Genomic DNA, 20,796 nt, shown 5'->3' with positions numbered 1-20,796 from the left:
CCTCCAGGGGATCTTCCTGAGTCAGGGACTGAACCTGCATCTCTTATGTCTCCTGCATTGCAGGCGGATTCTTTACCCATTGAGCCACCTGGGAAGCCCCAGTCAAGGAGGCAGATATATAAATATTACAAGGGGGTGATTGAAGAGAAGGGAAGGAAATCAAGTATATACTCTTGATAATAAACATGTCACTAGGATGTTGCTTGGTCCAGGGGAGGATGAGTCAGCTGGACAGAGGAAGGTCTTTGACAATGTATATCTGTTCTACTAAGGATCGCAGGTTGACAAAGTTGCACTATGCCACACAGTAGTCAAAGTCACGTTGGGTGGCGTGTGTTGTTGGCTCACCAGCTTGCAGGGCTCAACAACTCAGTAGTCAGTCACATACCAGCACTGGCTGAGTCAGATGGCTGGAATGTTACAGCTGTATCTCATCACTTTTCAAAGGTCGAGAGAGAGAGAGACAAACAAGAATATTATTTTTCTCTCATTTTTTTCAGAAGCTGCTATCAAGTGGCCCAGAATAACTGGAACAAAAAAAGTTACCATAACTGCCTTCCTCCAGCTTCTACTGTCTCTCTCCAACATCTGGTTCCCCTCCTTATAAATCTCTTCTGGTGCTCAAACTGACTTTACAGCTTGTTCCCCTTTTTGAGACTGAGTTCTAACTTCTACATTCAAATATTTTTTCCAGAGCTGATCCAGAAACTCATCTGTCTTAATCTTCCCAATCACAGAAGTTATACATAACCTCGTTTTTTTCATGAGTTAGTCATTTCCACAAATCAAAATACTGCTTTTTTTTTTTTTTTTGGTTGCTGATTACCTATCATTTTCCAAAACTTTTTCTTCTCCCAAAAAAATTAAGTCTACTTTCAGTTCAGTCGCTCAGTTGTGTCTGACTCTTTGCGACCCCATGAATCACAGCACGCCAGGCCTCCCTGTCCATCACCAACTCCTGGAGTTCACTCAAACTCATGTCCATTGAGTCGGTGATGCCATCCAGCCATCTCATTCTCGGTCGTCCCCTTCTCCTCCCGCCCCCAATCCCTCCCAGCATTAGAGTCTTTTCCAGTGAGTCAACTCATCGCATGAGGTGGCCAAAGTACTGGAGTTTCAGCTTCAGCATCAGTCCTTCCAATGAACACCCAGGATTGATCTCCTTCAGAATGGACTGGTTGGATCTCCTTGCAGTCCAAGGGACTCTCAAGAGTCTTCTCCAGCACCACAGTTCAAAAGCATCAATTCTTCGGCCATCAGCTTTCTTCACAATTCAATTCTCACATCCATACATGACAACTGGGAAAATCACAGCCTTGACTAGATGGACCTTTGTTGGCAAAGTAATGTCTCTGCTTTTAAATATACTATCTAGGTTGGTTATAACTTTCCTTCCAAGGAGTAAGCGTCTTTTAATTTCATGGCTGCAATCAGCATCCGCAGGGATTTTGGAGCCCAAAAAAATAAAGTCTGACACTGTTTCCACTGTTTCCCCATCGATTTCCCATGAAGTGATGGGACCAGATGCCATGATCTTTGTTTTCTGAGTGTTGAGCTTCAAGCCAACCTTTCCACTCTTCTTTTTCACTTCCATCAAGAGGTTTTTGAGTTCCTCTTCACTTTCTGCCATAAGGGTGGTGTCATCTGCATATCTGAGGTTATTGATATTTCTCCCGGCAATGTTGATTCCAGCTTGTGCTTCTTCCAGCCCAGTGTTCCTCATAATGTACTCTGAGTATAAGTTAAATAAGCAGGGTGACAATATACAACCTTGACGTACTCCTTTTCCTATTTGGAACCAGTCTGTTGTTCCATGTCCAGTTCTAACCCCTGCTTCCTGACCTGCATACAGGTTTCTCAAGAGGCAGGTCAGGCAGTCTGGTATTCCTGTCTCTTTCAGAATTTTCCACAGTTTATTGTGATACCCACAGTCAAAGGCTTTGGCACAGTCAATGAAGCAGAAATAGATGTTTTTCTGGAACTCTCTTGCTTTCTCTATGATCCAGTGGATGTTGGCAATTTGATCTCTGGTGCCTCTGCCTTTTCTAAAACCTGCTTGAACATCTGCGAGTTCACGGTTCACATATTGCTGAAGCCTGGCTTGGAGAATTTTGAGCATGACTTTACTAGCGTGTGAGATGAGTGCAATTGTGCGGTAGTTTGAGCATTCTTTGGCATTGCCTTTCTTTGGGACTGGAATGAAGTCTGACCTTTTCCAGTCCTGTGGCCACTGCTGAGTTTTCCAAATTTGCTGGCATAGTGAGTGCAGCACTTTCACAGCATCATCTTTCAAGATCTGAAATAGCTCAACTGGAATTCCATCACCTCCACTAGCTTTGTTCGTAGTTATGCTTTCTAAGGCCCACTTGACTTCACACTCCAAGATGTCTGGCTCTAGGTCAGTGATTATGCTATCGTGATTATCTTGGTCGTGAAGATCTTTTTTTTACAGTTCTTCTGTGTATTCTTGCCACCTCTTAATATCTTCTGCGTCTGTTAGGTCCATACCATTTCTGTCCTTTATCGAGCCCATCTTTGCATGAAATGTTCCCTTGGAATCTCTAATTCCAAGTAGGAAGTCAAGAAACACCTGGAATAACAGGCAAATTTGGCCTTCGAGCACGGAATGAAGCAGGGCAAAGGCTAATAGAGTTTTGCCAACAGAATGCTTTGGTCATGGCAAACACCCTCTTCCAACAACACAAGAGAAGACTCTACACATGGACATCACCAGATGGTCAACACCGAAATCAGATTGATTATATTCTTTGCAGCCAAAGAGAAGAGACGCTCTATACAGTTAGCAAAAATAAGACCAGGAGCTGACTGTGGCTCACATCATGAACTCCTTATTGCCAAATTCAGACTTCAGTTGAAGAAAGTAGGGAAAACCACTAGACCATTCAGATATGACCTAAATCAAATCCCTTATGATTATACAGTGGAAGCGAGAAATAGATTTAAGGGACTAGATCTGATAGATAGAGTGCCTGATGAACTCTGGAAGGAGGTTCGTGACATTGTACAGGAGACAGGGACCAAGACCATCCCCATGGAAAAGAAATGCAAAAAAGCAAAATGGCTGTCTGAGGAGGCCTTACAAATAGCTGTGAAGAGAGGTGAAAAGGAAAGATATAAGCATCTGAATGCAGAGTTCCAAAGAATAGCAAGGAGAGATAAGAAAGCCTTCCTCAACAATCAATGCAAAGAAATAGAGGAAAGCAACAGAATAGCAAAAACAAGAGATCTCTTCAAGTCTACTTTAACCTTTCCCCAAAAAATCACAATAGATCAGTTATAAAATATCTAATGATTATTATGGAGTTACCACTATTTTTCCCAATTTTGACCTCATTATTACTGTCAACCAGTCAATCATCAGCAGACAGTAATTCAGAGGAAACATGTTGCTCCTTAGTACATATATTCTCATGAATATATAAAGCTTCCTCTTAGGGATGTGTTGCCAGCTTTGGCAATAATGTAATCAATAGTCATATTACTGTCTAGACAGATAAAGGTCCTTCAGTTAAGAAACTTGAAATATATTCCAATGCATATAAGGACATTTTTGTGCTTTGTAATGCCACTTAAGTACTCATTGTAAGCAATTTTCAAACAAATGCTTTGAATTCTCAGAGTGGAACTCATGATCTTGTTGATCTAGATCTGAAAATCAGTATCTCAAGACACTGAGTTCACTGCTATCCTAGGAGTCATAGGAAGGCAGCTAAAGATAGAAATTTGTTTTAGTAACTGTCTTTCTTAATCTCAACGACTAGAATTAAAAATGTGTTCATCACACATTCTTCATAAGTCTTCTCAAAGGCAGAGAAAACAAAAGCTAAATTCCATGTAGCCAGTTGATGATCAGACCACAAAGCCAAGGTAGATATTTAGAAGCAAGCTGCATTTCCTCTTTATTCAATGACACAAGACTCCTCTGGAAGGGGAAGGGTTCCCAAGGGTATCACTCTAGCTTTCAGAGCCATCTTCTTCTACTCACTGCTCCTGTAGTGGCTCTACGGCTGGTAGAAATGACACACTAGTAGCAATACTAGGAAAGATGTAACATCAACTGTCCCTGGAGTTATCCCAGGCCAACTTCCCATCTCACAAACTATACCAAGTCAATAAAAGGCAGTGCCGCTTATACGCTTGCCCAGGAATACCTACCAATAGGCGGAAGTTACCTATGTTATTTCCCATACTTTGATACACGGGTAAATGTAGTTCTTTAAAAAATTACTAATCTCTACTATAAGTCAAGATTTGAGGTTCAAAACTTGGGTGCATGTGACTTAGAAGGACATTCAATCTCAAATCTTGATAGCGAGATTTAAAAAAACACCAGTAGCCTTTCCTCTTTCTTCATCAGACATTTTAAGAGGTCGCAAAGGAAAACAGAGCCTTAAGAGATCAACATCAGATGACTTTATCAACCTAGCCCATGCTTCAGCAAACAGGATCATATAAACAAAGACCACTAATTATAAGACTCGATTTAACAACTAGCTGATACACCAATCAAACAGTTTGAACTGCAGCCTAATGGTAAGAATGGGCTGGGAGCATATGTTACAGAGGGAGAGGACATCACTAAAGTAAGACCTCTTTAAACTCACAAGGTTCTCAATAAAGGTCTGAAACTACCATGTCTCAAAACAAAATCTGCTTTCAAATATTTTAAAAAGATAACCAATTACAAAATCAAAAAGAAAACATTAAGAATGACTTAAAAATATTGATATTGATGTATAAACCTGTAAATACATAAAAAATGCTTAAGGTAAGAAAAATTAGCCAGTAATAATCAGTAAGATCTCATACTGAAGCTTTCATAATTAAGAGAACATGTTAAACTTGATTCTTCTGCTGGCTCCATCTTTCAAACACTGCATTCTTAACTGATGACCATGTCATTCCTCCCAACAGCTCTCATCAGTCTATTCCATGGTTTTCCCAGTCAGCGTTTATCCACATTACTCCAGTAATTCAGTCTGCTGCTGCTAAGTCGCTTCAGTCATGTCCGACTCTGTGCAACCCGTCTCCAAAACATTCTCCGTACTGGAATCATGCTAGTTTTTCTAAAATGAAAGCCTGAAGGAACCACTTCCTCCCTCTGCTCAAAACTCCATTTCCTCACACCCAGAGCTCTAGACGGACTAATGGACTAACGTAGCTGGTTTCCTTCTACACGGGGTGATTCGCACTATCACTGTTTTTGTCTTAATACTCCAGCCTGGAGTGCCTTTTCCAGGAACTGCTAAACAATCAACAGCAATGAATTCATTGTTCAAGGAAGCTTAAGTACCACTTCCTCAATGAAATCTTCTCTGATCCCACTGAGAGATTATCTGTCTTTACCAGCACTTCTAATCCTTCATACAATTTTACATATTGTTTACATGTCTTATTCTCAGTATTACACCAAAGGTCCCAGAAGACACTTCTGTATCCTTAGCACCTAGGGAAATACCTGGCCATGTGTTTGTTAGGCATTCGTTTGTTATTATACATTTGTTTAATAATAAATATTATTATATTTAGTAATATAAATAAATTATATTTATATATTATTTATATAAAATATATTTATGCAATTATAAATAAATAATAAATATTGCTGTATAAAATTTGGAGTCTGGGTACTTGCTACCTAAAGTTAGCCAAGTTTACACAGATGTCTGGAGTTCCAAACATCAATAAATGAAGAATATTTCATCTCTGATTACTAGCATTGACAATGAAATTAATAAAAATGGTCCAACCTTCCCAAATTAATTTGGTCATCACTTCTTCATTCCTACTTTGAACTCTATTTAGTGAAGTCACTCTAACAACACCCTAGATAAACTGATACAAACATACAGGAGAAAAAGGAAGAAATCACCATATGAGTGGGAACCTACCAGGACCCCGTGAATAAACTGAAATGTATGAAGCATCTACCCCACGGAAAACACTCTGCTAGATGCTGTGGGGAAAAGTGAGAGGGAAAGACTGTTCCCCATCCTCAAGTAAAATATAATTTTATAGAGGTGGTAAAGCAGTTATACAAATAATTAGAAATCAAAGTCTAAAATGATTGTAATACTAAAGGACAGAACTTTAGGTTCTTATGGATAGAAAAAAGCTTGATTAAAAAAAAGCTGGCCTAAAAGAAAGCGGATGGCTTCGAAAGAAACGAAAAGGTATCATCCAGCAAGGAAGAGGCAGACTAAATTTAAAACAGAGAAGCAGGAGCACGTCCAGGAGACTGGGCTGCCCAGTCTCAGAGAGGCTCACGTGAGGCGGTGCAGGGCAGACCCCAAGGCCATGCACAGACAGTGTGAGAGCAGGAGGTCACCTTCACACCTAAGCAGGGCTACGAAGGCACGCGGGCCCAAGGAAAGGGCCACCAAGGCTGGAGAAGTCCAGGCAGAGAGCCTGGTCTTTTCCTACAGGGTTAAACCGGACTCCATTGGTTACTGGCTGTCAAAAGACTGAGGTATGGCTGTGGTTCACTTTTCCAGGATATTGAATTCCAGAGTTTATGTTTCCTGGTTGTCCTATATGATATTGCCTTTAGCACCGGTATAAGCAGAGGTCATTAAAAAAATAGTTATTGGTGACACTGCTAAAGGACAAAGTACAGAACTTTCAAACTGAGTCTGTACTGAGCAGCAGAGCATTAAAATTTCAAAGTGCATTGGATGGTCAGCCTAATTCTCACACTTTTTTGGCTTAAAAAAAAGACAACTACCTCTAGTCTAGAAGCACCACCCCACCAATCTATTTCCAGAGACTTCCAAGAAGTGAAAACTTTTGCCCTCCACATAGAATCTATATCTGTGCTTTTAATCAAATGAATATACAATTCTCTGTGATATCACAATGTTGCAAAGTCTCCACAAAAAAGACCACAAACTGATGGCCTGGGGCCAAACCTTGTCCATACATAAGTGACTGCCTGTCCATCCATACAGACTGCTTGTCTGTCTAGTGGCTTGCATGATGTCTTTAGTCACTAGATTAATGGCCAATATTAAAAGGTAAGCATTTTTCACACAACTAAAATCCAGATCTCTAACTTCTCTCTAGCTTCTCTTGAAAATGAGGCAATTCTGGCAAATGCTCCCCAGTTCACTCAGCCACCTCACTTATAGCCCTGTTTGGTCCTGCAGGCTTTTGTTTTGTCCCCTGATTTACCTTAATACTTTGGCCACCTGATGCAAAAAACTGACTCATCTGAAAAGACCCTGATGCTGGGAAAGATTGAAGATGGGAGGAGAAGGGGATGACAGAGGATGAGATGGTTGGATGGTACCACTGACTCAATGGACATGGGTTTGAGTAAACTCTGGGAGTTGGTGATGGACAGGGAGGCCTGGCGTGCTACAGTCCATGGGGTCGCGAAGAGTCAGACACGACTGAGCGACTGAGTCTTTGGGTCCCTAATAGTCTGTGGCCAGTCTGCTGGCTGCGCAGGGCCTGAGTTCACAAAGAACACTGGCGAGTTTCACATCCAGTATGACTGCTTACTACTTGTGCAATCCTGGACAAGTCACTTAACCCTCTCCACGCCTCAGATTCTCCTTCCACAAAATGAAGACAATCATATGACCCATCTTAGAGGGTTGTTGAGAGGAATAAATTAGTAAAGCAGTGGTTCTTTAGGTGTCTGTGGAGGGAAGGACTCTGCTAACTCACTCCAGGACATGTGGCAAAGACTGGAGACATTTTTGGTTGTCACAGCTGGGGGGCGGGGGGACTGGTATCCAGGCGGGGTAGAGCCTAGGTATGCTGCGAAACCCCTTAAAACTCATAGGACAGCCCCTACCACAAAAAAATTATCCAACCCAGTCAACAGTGCTCAGGATACCAAATCCTGACATAAAGCATTTAAAAGGAATGCTTAACACAGAGGAAGCCCTCTCAGTTATTATCAGTAATAACAGAAGTAAGCCCTAGCTGGGGCTCCCACCTCAGCTGGAGAAAACTCAATTTCTCAAGAGCTCCTTCTGCTACCTTGGAGGAATTTAACAAATAGGGAAATGTACTTGAAATTCCCTAGTTCTATGTCATTCATTCAGCAGGTCATTAATCAATTAAAGAACCATGAGAACATATTTTCCTAAAACAAAAAGCAAACAAGAACATCCTCTAGTGAGCAACAATACACAGTGTCAGAAAAGTAAACTGTCCTGGAAAACACAGGACACAGAAACTGTTGATTACCGCAACTTAGAAGGCACCAGACTGAATTTCTCCAGCTCCTAGTTTAATACAGAGGATGCCCATTAATCCCAAGATATTTTTTAGAAAACTGTGATGAGAGGGGAAGTAGAAGACAAAGGTTTTGCTCTTTCATTTTATTAATTTTTATTTTACCTTTTTTGGCTTCCCTGAGCAGCATGTGGGATCTTAGTTCCCCAACCAGGGACTGAACCCATGTCTCCTACCATCGAAGCTCCAAGTCTTGACCACCGTATCACCAGGAAAGCCCCAAGAAATAGGCTTTAAATTAAAGAGCCTACCAAACCGGATACCAGCCAACGCTTGCCCAGGAAGATCCCGTGGGCCTAAATAGCTCAGTTGGGGATCCTTGGAAAGAATTCCTGCTTTGACTTGGTGTCACAACAAGAGGTTGGAAGACACCTTGATGTAGGGCAGCTCACTAGTCAAGCAAGTCAAACAATCCGGAAAGGCCTCAGTTGTGCTGAAATATACTTAAGAGGCTACCAGGAATTCTGCAGCAGGACATTAGAACGAGTGCCAGCCCCTGCTGCCGTGAACCAGGAGTCCTGATCAAGCTCTGTAGCCAGGCACTGCACGAATCTCTGACTTGTCCTCTGGGCTTCAGTTTTCTCAGTCACTATTAAAAAGTGGAACTGCTGTTATTTTTTTCCCCAAAACCATAGACACAGAGAACACTGATTCTTATTTGCAACAATGTGCCTTCAATACTTACAGCCCAAACATCTGAGCTCCTCTCAAGGGACCCCTTGGTAACTGTAGCAGTCAGACCCTTAACTGTAACAGGAAAGAAGTTCTGCTGAATCAAAGCAAAGAAAAGCATTAAAGATGCTTCTAGCAAAGGTGAGGTAATAAAAGTTCTACAAATCTAAAAAGGCTAAACTAAACTAAAGGGCTCTATCATTTACAAAAACAAAACACTTTTCAAGTCTAAAACGAATTGTTAAATCTCTTTTAGCTCAAGTTAACATATATTTGAACACACAAGTACAATATAGTATGCTACCAAAGATATCCAGATTGGTAAACTGCATCACAGAGCAAGACTACCAGAAGTGCTGTCAAAGAGAAGGCTTCCACTAAAGAGACAAAGGAAAGAGCTCATTGAGAAAGAAGCACAGACGGACACAGTGGCACAGGCAGAACTTTGGCTGCAATTGTTTATGTAGAACGTATTTCAGGCTGCAGGCGGAGCACAAGCAATGGCACTAAAGCGGAAATGGCCAGGAGTCCAGTTTGGGGCACTGGGTTCATGGTGAAAGGACAACACTGTAATCTGAGGCCAACTCATGACAACTCGGACCTTCAGAAGGTGTAAGTTAGCTGCACAAACTAATTCCAGTAACATTATTCCGATTTGACTAATAGAAAAGTTGATCACCATTAAGTTACTGTGCTGTGCTTAGTCACTCAGTCGTGTCCAACTCTTTGCGACCCCATGGACTACAGTCCACCAGGCCCCTCTGTCCATAGGATTCTCTAGGCAAGAATACTGGAGTGGGTTGTCATGCCCTCCTCCAGGGGGTCTTCCCAATGCAGGGATCGAACCCAGGTTTCCATCATTGCAGGCAGATTCTTGACCATCTGAGCCACTTATAGGAGAGTCAAAAAGCTATCAGAAAGTAAATTCAGCTATTTGTTAATTTACTATTATTCATCAATTATATCCCAATCATAATTAATAAAATAAACAAACGTTAGAAATAAAGCATGGGTAGTTTTAAATTGTAGAAAGAAAGTCACCCCCTTTTCAATAATATAATTTAGAAATTAATTTTGACTTATTTTTTAAAATGATAATGCATTACTAAGAAAGAGAAGTTGTATCCCTGAGCTGGCTCAACAGCTTCCTCAATTATAGGAAGAAACCATACTTGCCAACAGAAACTATGAACCAGCAAACGCTCAGCGATGTTCCCGTACTTGTAAGCAAACGGTTAAAGGTGCGAAAACAACACATTGCAAACTCCCTACAAAGATTTGTGAAGTTGAAATGTAAATTTTAAAGCCATTTGGAAGCTACTTTCTACTAAGAAAACCAAGGTTCACAAAGAAAGTTTACACCTGCTCACTGCTGAAAAAGAGAAAATACAAAATACAGTAAGGGGATGTTTGGGGGCTTCCCTCATAGCTCAGTCGGTAAAGAATCCACCTGCAATGCAAGTCACCAGGGTTCAATTCCTGAGTCCAGAAAATCCCCTGGAGAAGGAAATGGCAACCCACTCCAGTATTCTTGCCTGGAAAATCCCATGGACAGAGGAGCCTGGTGGGCTACAGTCCATGGGGTCTCAAGAGTTGGACACGACTTAGCAACTAAACCACCATCATCACCACCAAGGGGCTATTTTAGCCCAAACAGCAGCACTGTCTCATTTTTTTAAAAGATTCCTTGCATGAGTTTATTTAAAACTGCTTTGTATGAGTTTATGGACAGTAAATTCATGATGTTGAAATATTATATTTCTCTATATACCAAAACCCCTTGTGATGGACTATCCATGAAGTTTAAGTATAGCAGAAAAAACATCTAGGCTGAAAATTAGTAGGATGAGAATCTGATGCCAGTTCTGTCTCGAAAAGCACTGAACAAGGCTTCCCCAGTCTCACCTTTAAACTAACAGGATTGAATCATGATCTCTAAAGTGCTATTTCATAAAATATTAATTTCAGAGTAGACAGTTGTTGTAATACACTCAGGGAGGTGGTGTATCATGGATCAAGCTTTAGTGGCAGACTAACTGGAGTGTTCAAACATGGGCTCCCTCAGTACCAGGTGGTAGCCTTATGCAGAAGTTTCCTCTTCTATCAAGAAAGGATAACATTTACCTTTGCAACAGGAAAGAAGAATCAGAAAGTATATAATGCATCTGGTATATTGTAGGCACTAAATAAAGGCAGACATTAAGTCTCTGGCCAGTAAGATCAGTTCTAATGGAAAAGAGGAATCCACTTGACAAAGCAGTTTCCTAGAACTCAGCCTGGAGAAGAGCAGGGATGGAATGCCTGGCACATAAATACTGAGGAGGACTTACAGTTGGGAGTAAGAAGGATCAAAGCAGGAAGTAGAATATAAGAAAATGCTGTGAGTACTGCACATAGTAACAATGAACAGGAAAGAAACAGCGTGGGACACAGTGCTTGAGGGAAGAAGACATATTTCCATTAAGAAGGAGGACCACTGGTGAAAAAACATATACAGTGATTTACTACAATGATTTATTTCATGACCAATATAAAGCAGAAAGCCGGGTTAGCATTATATGAATGTCACTAAGAAAAATGAAGAGAGCTTTGACAGTTCTTTGCCTGCAATTCCCACACAGGATTGAGATGATGGCAATCCTGCCCACCTCTGAGTGCCACTGCCCCCACTACTGTCATCCCACCTCACTCTCCCCTAGGTATACCCCACTCCAGCCACACAGCTTTTCTTCTATCCCTGGAACATATCAAGCTTCTTTTTCCTTTAGCTCCTTTGCACTGTTACTTCTGCTTGGAGACTTCCAGCCGATCTTCCCAAGGCTGACTCATTCTAAACATTCAGATCTGCTCCAAACTTCCTCAAGGAAATCTTTCCTGACCACCCATATCTAAATTTCCCCCCACATCCCAGTCTTGCTTCAGCCCCTGGTAATGTCTTTTCTAGCATTTATCATTATCTAAAATTGTCATTTTTGTTTATATATTTATAGTATCTCCATCAAAATGGAAGGTCTTGAGGGCAAGACTATTATTTAAATGTTTCCACATTCAATCCTCAACATCCAAAGCATGAGATGAGGCAGAGATGAGGCGATCATCAGAACCATCCTTCTGTGAACCTTAGTAAGGAAAAGTCCCCTGAAGCAGTTTTAATTTCCTTTAATGCAGTTTTATGGAGAAGGCAATGGCAAGCCACTCCAGTACTATTGCCTAGAAAATCCCATGGATGGAGGAGCCTGGTAGGCTGCAGTCCATGGGGTCGCTAAGGGTCGGACACGACTGAGCGAGTTCACTTTCACGCATTGGAGAAGGAAATGGCAACCCACTCCAGTGTTCTTGCCTGGAGAATCCCAGGGACGGGGGAGCCTGGTGGGCTTCCGTCTATGGGGTCACACAGAGTCGGACACGACTGAAGTGACTTAGCAGTAGCAGCAATGCAGTTTTATGCAATAATGCAGTCTTAAAGGTCAATGTCTGAGACAGAAAGATTTAAAGAGAATGAGTTCTTCATGACAACACAAAACATTATATATGGATACATAAACTATACAGTACACATTTTTACTTTATGAGCATGAATTATGCCCCACCTTATTAGAACCCATAAATAAAGCATCTTAGGTATCCTAAGATGTTTCGTTTCATGAGGATGTATGGGTAGATGGTATATGTGAATTATCTTTCAGAACTCTTCTCCACAAGGAATTCTGAGATAAACTGAACTAATTCCAGTATTAGTATGGAAAGGTTTGACCTGTTATTTTGTTAAGCTTATCCAAACTATTACTGAGTCAAGTGATGAATTCAGTAATTCCATCTGTGAAACAGAAGAAAAATGACATGAAGATCAATTGGCACTTTAAGAGAATAAGAAAAGTTCCACAATGTTAACTCATGTTTGAACTAAAAGAAAGAAAAAAAATCCATCTCTAATCCTAAACCAAAAAATAAGCATGCTACTGAGATTTCAAAATATGACCAGATACCCATGAGTGAGCAAAGCAGTGAACTGAAACCAGAGCCATAACATTCGTGATTTGTGCTTTAATTTTTAAATTTTGTTTGGAACACAGCTTTCCTTGAAGAAAAAAAAAAGAGGTCAGTAACAGACCTTGCTCCTATAACCCGCGCATCAACCTAGTCACTATTCTTGGTCACTATGGAGGGCCCAAGGGGCCAGCAGAGGGCTTGATTTCACCGAGGGATCCGCAGGACGAAGGAATGGAGACCTCTCTACTAGCATCCATCCCCTGAATGCCCACCCAAACCCTGGATGAAAAGGGGCGCCGCGCCGCAATCTGCAACTTCACTTCTATACCCATTATAAACAAGCCTGCCAAGCCCCTCCTCCTCTCCAGAGGACGGCGAGGGCCGTACAAACAAGCCGGGATGCTCGGCTCTGGCCTCCGTTCGCGGGTCTCCAGTGAGCCCCAGGCAAATCATCTGATCCCGATGACTCAGTTTTCCAATTTGTCAAACAGGGTGACTAGAGACCCAGCCTACCTCATCGGGTGGTTCCGGGCCGGGCGCCCCAGGCAGGCCGGGAGACCGCGGCTCTGTGGCTGCGCCCGCGGCAGTCTCCGCCGGCGGAGGGGCGGGGCGCGGCGGGGCGGGACAAGGAATCTAGTCCTGCAGAAGTCGCTCAGCCCACCGCCCGCGTACTGCCGCCCCAGGACCTCCTAGAGTACCCGGCCTATGACGTCAGCACGCTGACGTCGACGCACACAGGTCGCATCTCGCCCCAGGGACCAAAGACCCGGTAAGGGCCAGAGAGCCCCTATAGCAGAGCGGCGATTGGTGAGTGACTCTGTCAATCATATACTGTCCAGTAAGCATCTCGGGAAGGCTCGAGGGGCGGTCCGGCCGGCCCTGAGGCGAGAGTGGGAATCTGAAACTCTGAATTTTCGCGAATCCGGTACCGCAAGGTTTTATGGTGCGTCTCTTGGCTCTCCTGGTAGATTCTTCTGGCTTCCCCAAGTCTCTTGGTGGCAATTTAGCGTCCAACTCTGGAAAATAATCATGGCACTGGATTTCAGGGCCCTTGGGCGCTCCAGAAATGAAAAAGTAGGACATTCAATTTCCCTGTTCAAGAGTTACCTCAGCTTTGAATTCTCCTCGGCTCCAGCCACCCCAGCCCCGACTTAGGATACTCTCTCAGCGCTCCTAGCGCAGAACACTTCAGTTTTAATGGTGGTGATGGTGGTTTAGTTGCTAAGTCGTGTCCGACTCTTGCGACCCCATGGACTGTAGCCCGCCAGGCTCTTCTGTCAGTAGGATTTTCCAACCCAATGGAGTGGGTTGCCATTTCCTTTTCCAGGGGGTCTTCCCAATCAGTTTTAATAGAAGTCAGCATTAAAAATATATATATATATTTGTATCGGTTTTCTCTCGAAATTGACCTTTATTCTTTGACTTCAGATTATATTTTAATGAAACTACTTTTCCTATAGATACTACAGTTAGACCGTTCAAATATATGAAGGACTAGAGAGTTACATAGAGGGAATTCCGCTTCCAGGTCCTCAGGCACTCGGTTCGCCTATTGAAGTCAATAACTTGAGTGCTGCTGATTTTTTGGGTATCCTTCCAAAGACATTATAAGTGCTATTATTCATGTTAAATTACATATAACCATAAATTTAAACGTCACACACTAGCTAATCGTTTTCAGGGAGTAATTAAAAAACAGTCACTATATGGTGACTTCTGGGCTTCCCTTGTGGCTCAGCTGGTACAGAATCCGCCTGCAATGCGGGAGACCAGGGTTCGATCCCTGGGTTGGGAAGATACCCTGGGGAAGGGAACGCATACGCACTCCAGTATTCCGGCTTGAAGAATTTAATGGCCTGAATAGTCCGTGGTGTCGCAAAGAGTGGGACACGACTGAGTGACTTTCACATTTGGTGACTTCTAGTTCTCTGCATTTACATACATGTAGATGTTGGTTTTTTCCCCCCAGTCAACATTATATCCTTGAGATCTTTCCATACGTATATATATATATATATATTTTTACCTCTTTCTTTTAAAATACTACATGGTAGTTCTCAGAACCAATAGATTTAATTTATGATTCTGTTTCCCTCGGACATGTTTGTTTCTTTTTTGGTTAGAAATTTTGCTACCTTCAACGTGTGTTTGTGCCTTTTTGCACGTATATCCAAGTGTTCTCTAGGGAAAGATACTAACATGTGGAAGTGCTGGATGGAGCACATCTTAAATCTCAGTAGTAGATTCCTTCCGTTTACTCCTTTAAGTAGCTGCTACAACTGACATTTGTACACTAAATATATGAGTACCCCTTGTCCTATGCCTTTGCCAAGAATTAATGAAATACAATTTAAAAAAATTTTCTTAATGGATGTGTGTGAAAAATTGTTAAGAGATGGCATATGTACAAAAGTGCAATAATCCCTAGTGTGTATCTTGGTAACAAAATGAATGAACTTGTGTTACCACCTCCTACATCAAGATTTTTAGATGTTTCCATAAATATAAAAAATCTTATACTTCATCTGAGTCATCACAACCCACACAAAAATTGCCGCTATTTTGAATTTTATAACCAGAATTAGTTTTGCCTGCTTTTGAATGGTTATAAATGACCACACGTAGTATATTCTCTTGTGTGGCTCTTTTCACTCAATAAAAATTTGTAAGATTGATACATATTAAAGAATATAGTAGAAGTTTATTCATTTTTATGTAATTCCAAAATTTATTTGTCTAGTCTAATATTGCTTAACATTGAGTTGTTTAAACTTTGTAGTGAGTAAAATGATGCTGCTAAGAATATTTTTGTACTTGTTGATGCACATAGTTATACATTTGATTTTGATATATACCTAGTATAATATTACCAGAAAATGTATGTATATTCAGTACTAGTAGCCACAGGATGTACATATTTTCAGTATTAGTTCAGTTCAGTTCAGTCGCTCAGTCGTGTCCGACTCTCCGCGACCCCATGAATCACAGCACGCCAGGCCTCCCTGTCCATCACCAACTCCCGGAGTACACTCAAACTCATGTCCACAGAGTCGGTGATGCCATCCAGCCATCTCATTCTCCGTCGTCCCCTTCTCCTCCCGCCCCCAACCTTTCCCAGCATCAGAGTCTTTTCCAGTGAGTCAACTCGTCGCATGAGGTGGCCAAAGTATTGGAGTTTCAGCTTTAGCATCAGTCCCTCCAATGAACACCCAGGATTGATCTCCTTTAGAATGGACTGGTTGGATCTCCTTGCAGTATAAGGGACTCTCAAGAGTCTTCTCCAACACCACAGTTCAAAAGCATCGATTCTTCAGCGATCAGCTTTCTTCACAGTCCAACTCTCACATCCATACATGACCACGGGAAAAACCATTGCCTTGACTAGACGGACCTTGGTTGGCAAAGTAATGTCTCTGCTTTTTAATATACTATCAAGGTTGGTCATAACTTTCCTTCCAAGGAGCAAGCGTCTTTTAATTTCATAGATACTGCCAAATAGATTTCTGGTCTTAGCAATTTATAGTCCGCTTCTTGCCTAGAAAATCCCATGGACAGAGGAGCCTGGTAGGCTGCAGTCCTTGGGGTCGGACAGTCAGACATGACTGAGCGACTTCACTTTCACTTTTCACTTTCACACATTGGAGAAGGAAATGGCAACCCACTCCAGTGTCTTGCATGGAGAGTCCCAGGGATGGGGGAGCCTGGTGGGCTGCCGTCTATGGGGTCATACAGAGTCGGACACGACTGAAGTGACATAGCAGCAGCAGCAGCAGCAGCGAATGAAAATTCCAGTTTCTTCATGTATTTGCCACCACTTGAAATTCTCAGTTTTGTGTTTATCTTCTTTATTTTTTTAAACTTTACTGAGACAATATACAAAAGTTGCAAGTATTTAATGTATACATTTTAATGATTTTGGACTCTGTGATACCATACCAAACAAGGTAATAAACGTATCCATTGACAAACCTCTGATTTGAAAATATACATATGCTCATAGGTTCGTAGCAGCTCTATTTACAATAGCCAAGATGTGAAAATTACCCAGAAGTCCATTGACAGATGAAGGACAAAGATCTGGCACATATATACAATGGAATACTACTTAGCCATAAAAAGAAAGAAATAATGCCATTTTTAGCAACACAGATGGACCTAAAGATTATCATACTAAGTGAAGTAAATCAAAGAGAAAGGCAGAATAGCAGATGATACCACTTATATGTGGAATCTAAAATATGATAGAAATCAACTTATCTATGAAACAAAAATTACTCACAGACATAAAGAAGAGATTTGTAGTTGCCAAGGCACAGGGGAGTGGGGAAGGATGGATTGGGAGTCTGGGATTAGCAGATGCAAACTATTATATATGGAATGGATAAACAACAAGGCCCTACTGTATAACACAGGGAACTATAGTCAATATCCTATAATAAACCATAATAGAAAAGAATATTAAACAGAATTTATATATAGGGAATGGCAGACCACTTAAGTATTCTTGCATTGAGAACCCCATGAACAGTATGAAAACGCGAAATGATAGAATACTGAATGAAGAACTCCCCAAGTCGATAGGTGCCCAATATGCTACTGGAGATCAGTGGAGAAATAACTCCAGAAAGAATGAAGGGATGGAGCCAAAGCAAAAACAATACCCAGTTGTGGATGTGACTGGTGATAGAAACAAGGTCTGATGCTATAAGAGCAATACTGCATGGGAACCTGGAATGTTAGGTCCATGAATCAAGGCAAATTAGAGTGGTCAAACAGGAGACAGCAAGAGTAAATATCGACATTCTAGGAATCAGTGAACTAAAATGGACTGGAATGGGTGAATTTAACTCAGATGACCATTATATCTACTACTTTGGGCAGGAATCCCTTAGAAGAAATGGAGTAGCCATCATTCTCAACAAAAGAGTCCGAAATGCAGTAATTGGATGCAATCTCAAAAATGACAGAATGATCTCTTCGTTTCCAAGGCAAACCATTCAATATCACAGGAATCCAAGCATATGCCCCAACCAGTAACGCTGAAGAAGCCGAAGTTGAATGGTTCTATGAAGACCTACAAGACCTTTTAGAACTAACACCCAAAAAAGATGTCCTTTTCATTATAGGGGACTGGAATACAAAAGTAGGAAGTGAAGAAACACCTGGGGTAATAGGCAAATTTGGCCTTGGAGTACGGAACGAAGCAGGGCAAAAGCTACTAGAGTTTTGCCAAGAGAACAGACTGCTGATAGCAAACACCCTCTTCCAACAACACAAGAGAAGACTCTACACATGGACATCACCAGATGGTCAACACTGATATCAGATTGGTTATATTCTTTTCAGCCAAATATGGAGACGCTCTATACAGTCAGCAAAAACAAGACCGGGAGCTGACTGTGGCTCAGATCATGAACTCCTTATTGGCAAGTTCAGACTTAAATTGAAGAAAGTAGGGAAAACCACTAGACCATTCAGATATGACCTAAATCAAATCCCTTATGATTATACAGTGGAAGCGAGAAATAAATTTAAGGGTCTAGATCTGATACATAGAGTGCCTGATGAACTATGGAAGGAGGTTTGTGACATCGTACAGGAGACAGGGACCAAGACCATCCCCATGGAAAAGAAATACAAAAAAGCAAAATGGCTGTCTGAGGAGGCCTTGCAAATAGCTGTGAAAAGAAGAGAAGCAAAAAGTGAAGGAGGAAAGGAAAGATATAGCATCTGAATGCAGAGTTCCAAAGAATAGCAAGGAGAGATAAGAAAGCCTTCCTCAGCGATCAATGCAAAGAAATAGAGGAAAACAACAGAATAGGAAAGACTAGAGATCTCTTCAAGAAAATGAGAGATACCAAGGGAACATTTCATGCAAAGATGGGTTCGATAAAGGACAGAAATGGTAGGGACCTAAAAGAAGCAGAAGATATAAAGAAGAGGTGGCAAGAATACACAGAAGAACTATACAAACAAGATCTTCATGACCCAGATAATCACGATGGTGTGATCACTGACCTAGAGCCAGACATCTTGGAATGTGAAGTCAAGTGGGCATTAGAAAGCATCACTACGAACAAAGCTAGTGGAGGTGATGGAATTCCAGTTGAGCTATTTAAAATCCTGAAAGATGATGCTGTGAGAGTGCTGCACTCAATATGCCAGCAAATTTGGAAAACTCAGCAGTGGCCACAGGACTGGAAAAGGTCAGTCTTCATTCCAATCCCAAAGAAAGGCAATGCCAAAGAATGCTCAAATACTGCAAAATTGCACTCATCTCAAACGCTAGTAAAGTCATGCTCAAAATTCTCCAAGCCAGGCTTCAGTAATACGTGAACCATGAAATTCCAGATGTTCAAGCAGGTTTTAGAAAAGGCAGAGGCACCAGAGATCAAATTGCCAATATCCACTGAATCGTGGAAAAAGCAAGAGAGTTCCAGAAAAACATCTATTTCTGCTTTATTGACTATGCCAAAGCCTTTGACTGTGTGGATCACAATAAACTGTGGAAAATTCTGAAAAAGATGGGAATACCAGACCACCTGACCTGCCTCTTGAGAAACCTGTTTTCAGGTCAGGAAGGAACAATCAGAAATGTACATGGAACAACAGACTGGTTCCAAATAAGAAAAGGAGTACGTCAAGTTTGTATATTGTCACCCTGCTTATTTAACTTATATGCAGAGTAAATCATGAGGAACGCTGGGCTGGAAGAAGCGCAAGCTGGAATCAAGATTGCTGGGAGAAATATCAATAGCCTCAGATATGCAGATGACACCCTCTTATGGCAGAAAGTGAAGAGGAACTCAAAAGCCTCTTGATTAAATTGAAAGGAGAGTGAAAAGTTTGGCTTGAAGCTCAACATTCAGAAAACAAAGATCATGGCATGTGGTCACATCACTTCATGGGAAATAGAAGGGGAAACAGTGGAAACAGTGTCAGACTTTATTTTGGTGGGCTCCAAAATCACTGCGGATGCTGATTGCAGCCATAAATTAGAGACGCTTACTCCTTGGAAGGAAAGTTATGTCCAACCTAGATAGTATATTAAAAAGCAGAAACATTACTTTGCCAACCAAGGTCTTCTAGTCAAGGCTATGGTTTTTCCCATGGTCATGTATGGATGTGAGAGTTGGACTGTGAAGAAAGCTGATTACTGAAGAATTGATGCTTTTGAACTGTGGTGTTGGAGAAGACTCTTGAGAGTCCCTTGGACTGCAAGGAGATCCAACCAGTCCATTCTGAAGGAGATCGATCCTGGGTGTTCATTGGAAAGACTGATGCTAAGGCTGAAACTCCAATACTCTGGCCACCTCATGCGACGAGTTGACTCACTGGAAAAGACTCTGATGCTGGGAGGGATTGGGGGCAGGAGGAGAAGGGGACAACAGAGAATGAGATGGCTGGATGGCATCACCGACTCGATGGACATGAGTTTGAGTGAACTCCGGGAGTTGGTGATGGACAGGGAGGCCTGGCGTGCTGTGATCATGGGGTCACAAAGAGTCGGACACGACTGAGCGATTGATCTGAACTGAACTGAAATCAATTATACTTAAACTAAAATTTTAAAAAATACTCATCACCACTTAAAGATTTCTGTGTCCTCTTGCACTGTTTTTAAATGTTAAGAACACATAGCAAGAGTTCTACTGTCTTTAAGTGAACAACCTATGTTAACTATGTGCCCTGTGTTGTACAGCCAATCTCTGGAGCTTATTAATCTTATATATAACTGTAACTTTATAACCACTGAAAAATCCCTAGTTTTCTCCTCCCCCATCTTCTGGCAACCACCATTCTGTTGTCGGCATCTGTGAGTTTAACTCTTCTAAATACTTCATTTAAGTGTATTGTGCAATATTT

At 41.6% G+C, this 20,796-nt stretch overlaps 1 protein-coding gene and 1 long non-coding RNA gene across 4 annotated transcripts in view; one reads left to right on the top strand and one right to left on the bottom strand.

The window, feature by feature from the left end:
- The window catches only part of STARD3NL (STARD3 N-terminal like), a 67,527-nt gene extending 53,911 nt beyond the window's left edge, over positions 1–13,616 (bottom strand). The window contains exons 1-2 of one of the 3 annotated variants that reach the window (XM_088834351.1): positions 13,444–13,616; positions 8,954–9,034 (exon numbers count right to left, since the gene is read on the bottom strand). The gene's annotated coding sequence lies outside the window, so the exon portion shown is untranslated. The remainder of the gene's footprint in view (positions 1–8,953; positions 9,035–13,443) is intronic. The other 2 variants (XM_055420802.2, XM_055420801.2) reach the window with 2 other exon arrangements.
- A 2-nt stretch (positions 13,617–13,618) lies between these two features.
- The window catches only part of LOC129552414 (uncharacterized), a 56,512-nt gene continuing 49,334 nt past the window's right edge, over positions 13,619–20,796 (top strand). Inside the window, exon 1 of the long non-coding RNA XR_008685234.1 lies at positions 13,619–13,737. This is a non-coding gene — a long non-coding RNA (uncharacterized LOC129552414). The remainder of the gene's footprint in view (positions 13,738–20,796) is intronic.

Source organism: Moschus berezovskii, chromosome 3 (genome assembly GCF_049115385.1).
Source record: "Moschus berezovskii isolate FMDL1 chromosome 3, NW_MosBer_1.0, whole genome shotgun sequence".
NCBI lineage: Eukaryota > Metazoa > Chordata > Mammalia > Artiodactyla > Moschidae > Moschus > Moschus berezovskii.
Note: the sequence above shows the minus strand (reverse complement) of the source record. Positions and strands in the feature narration are given on the sequence as shown.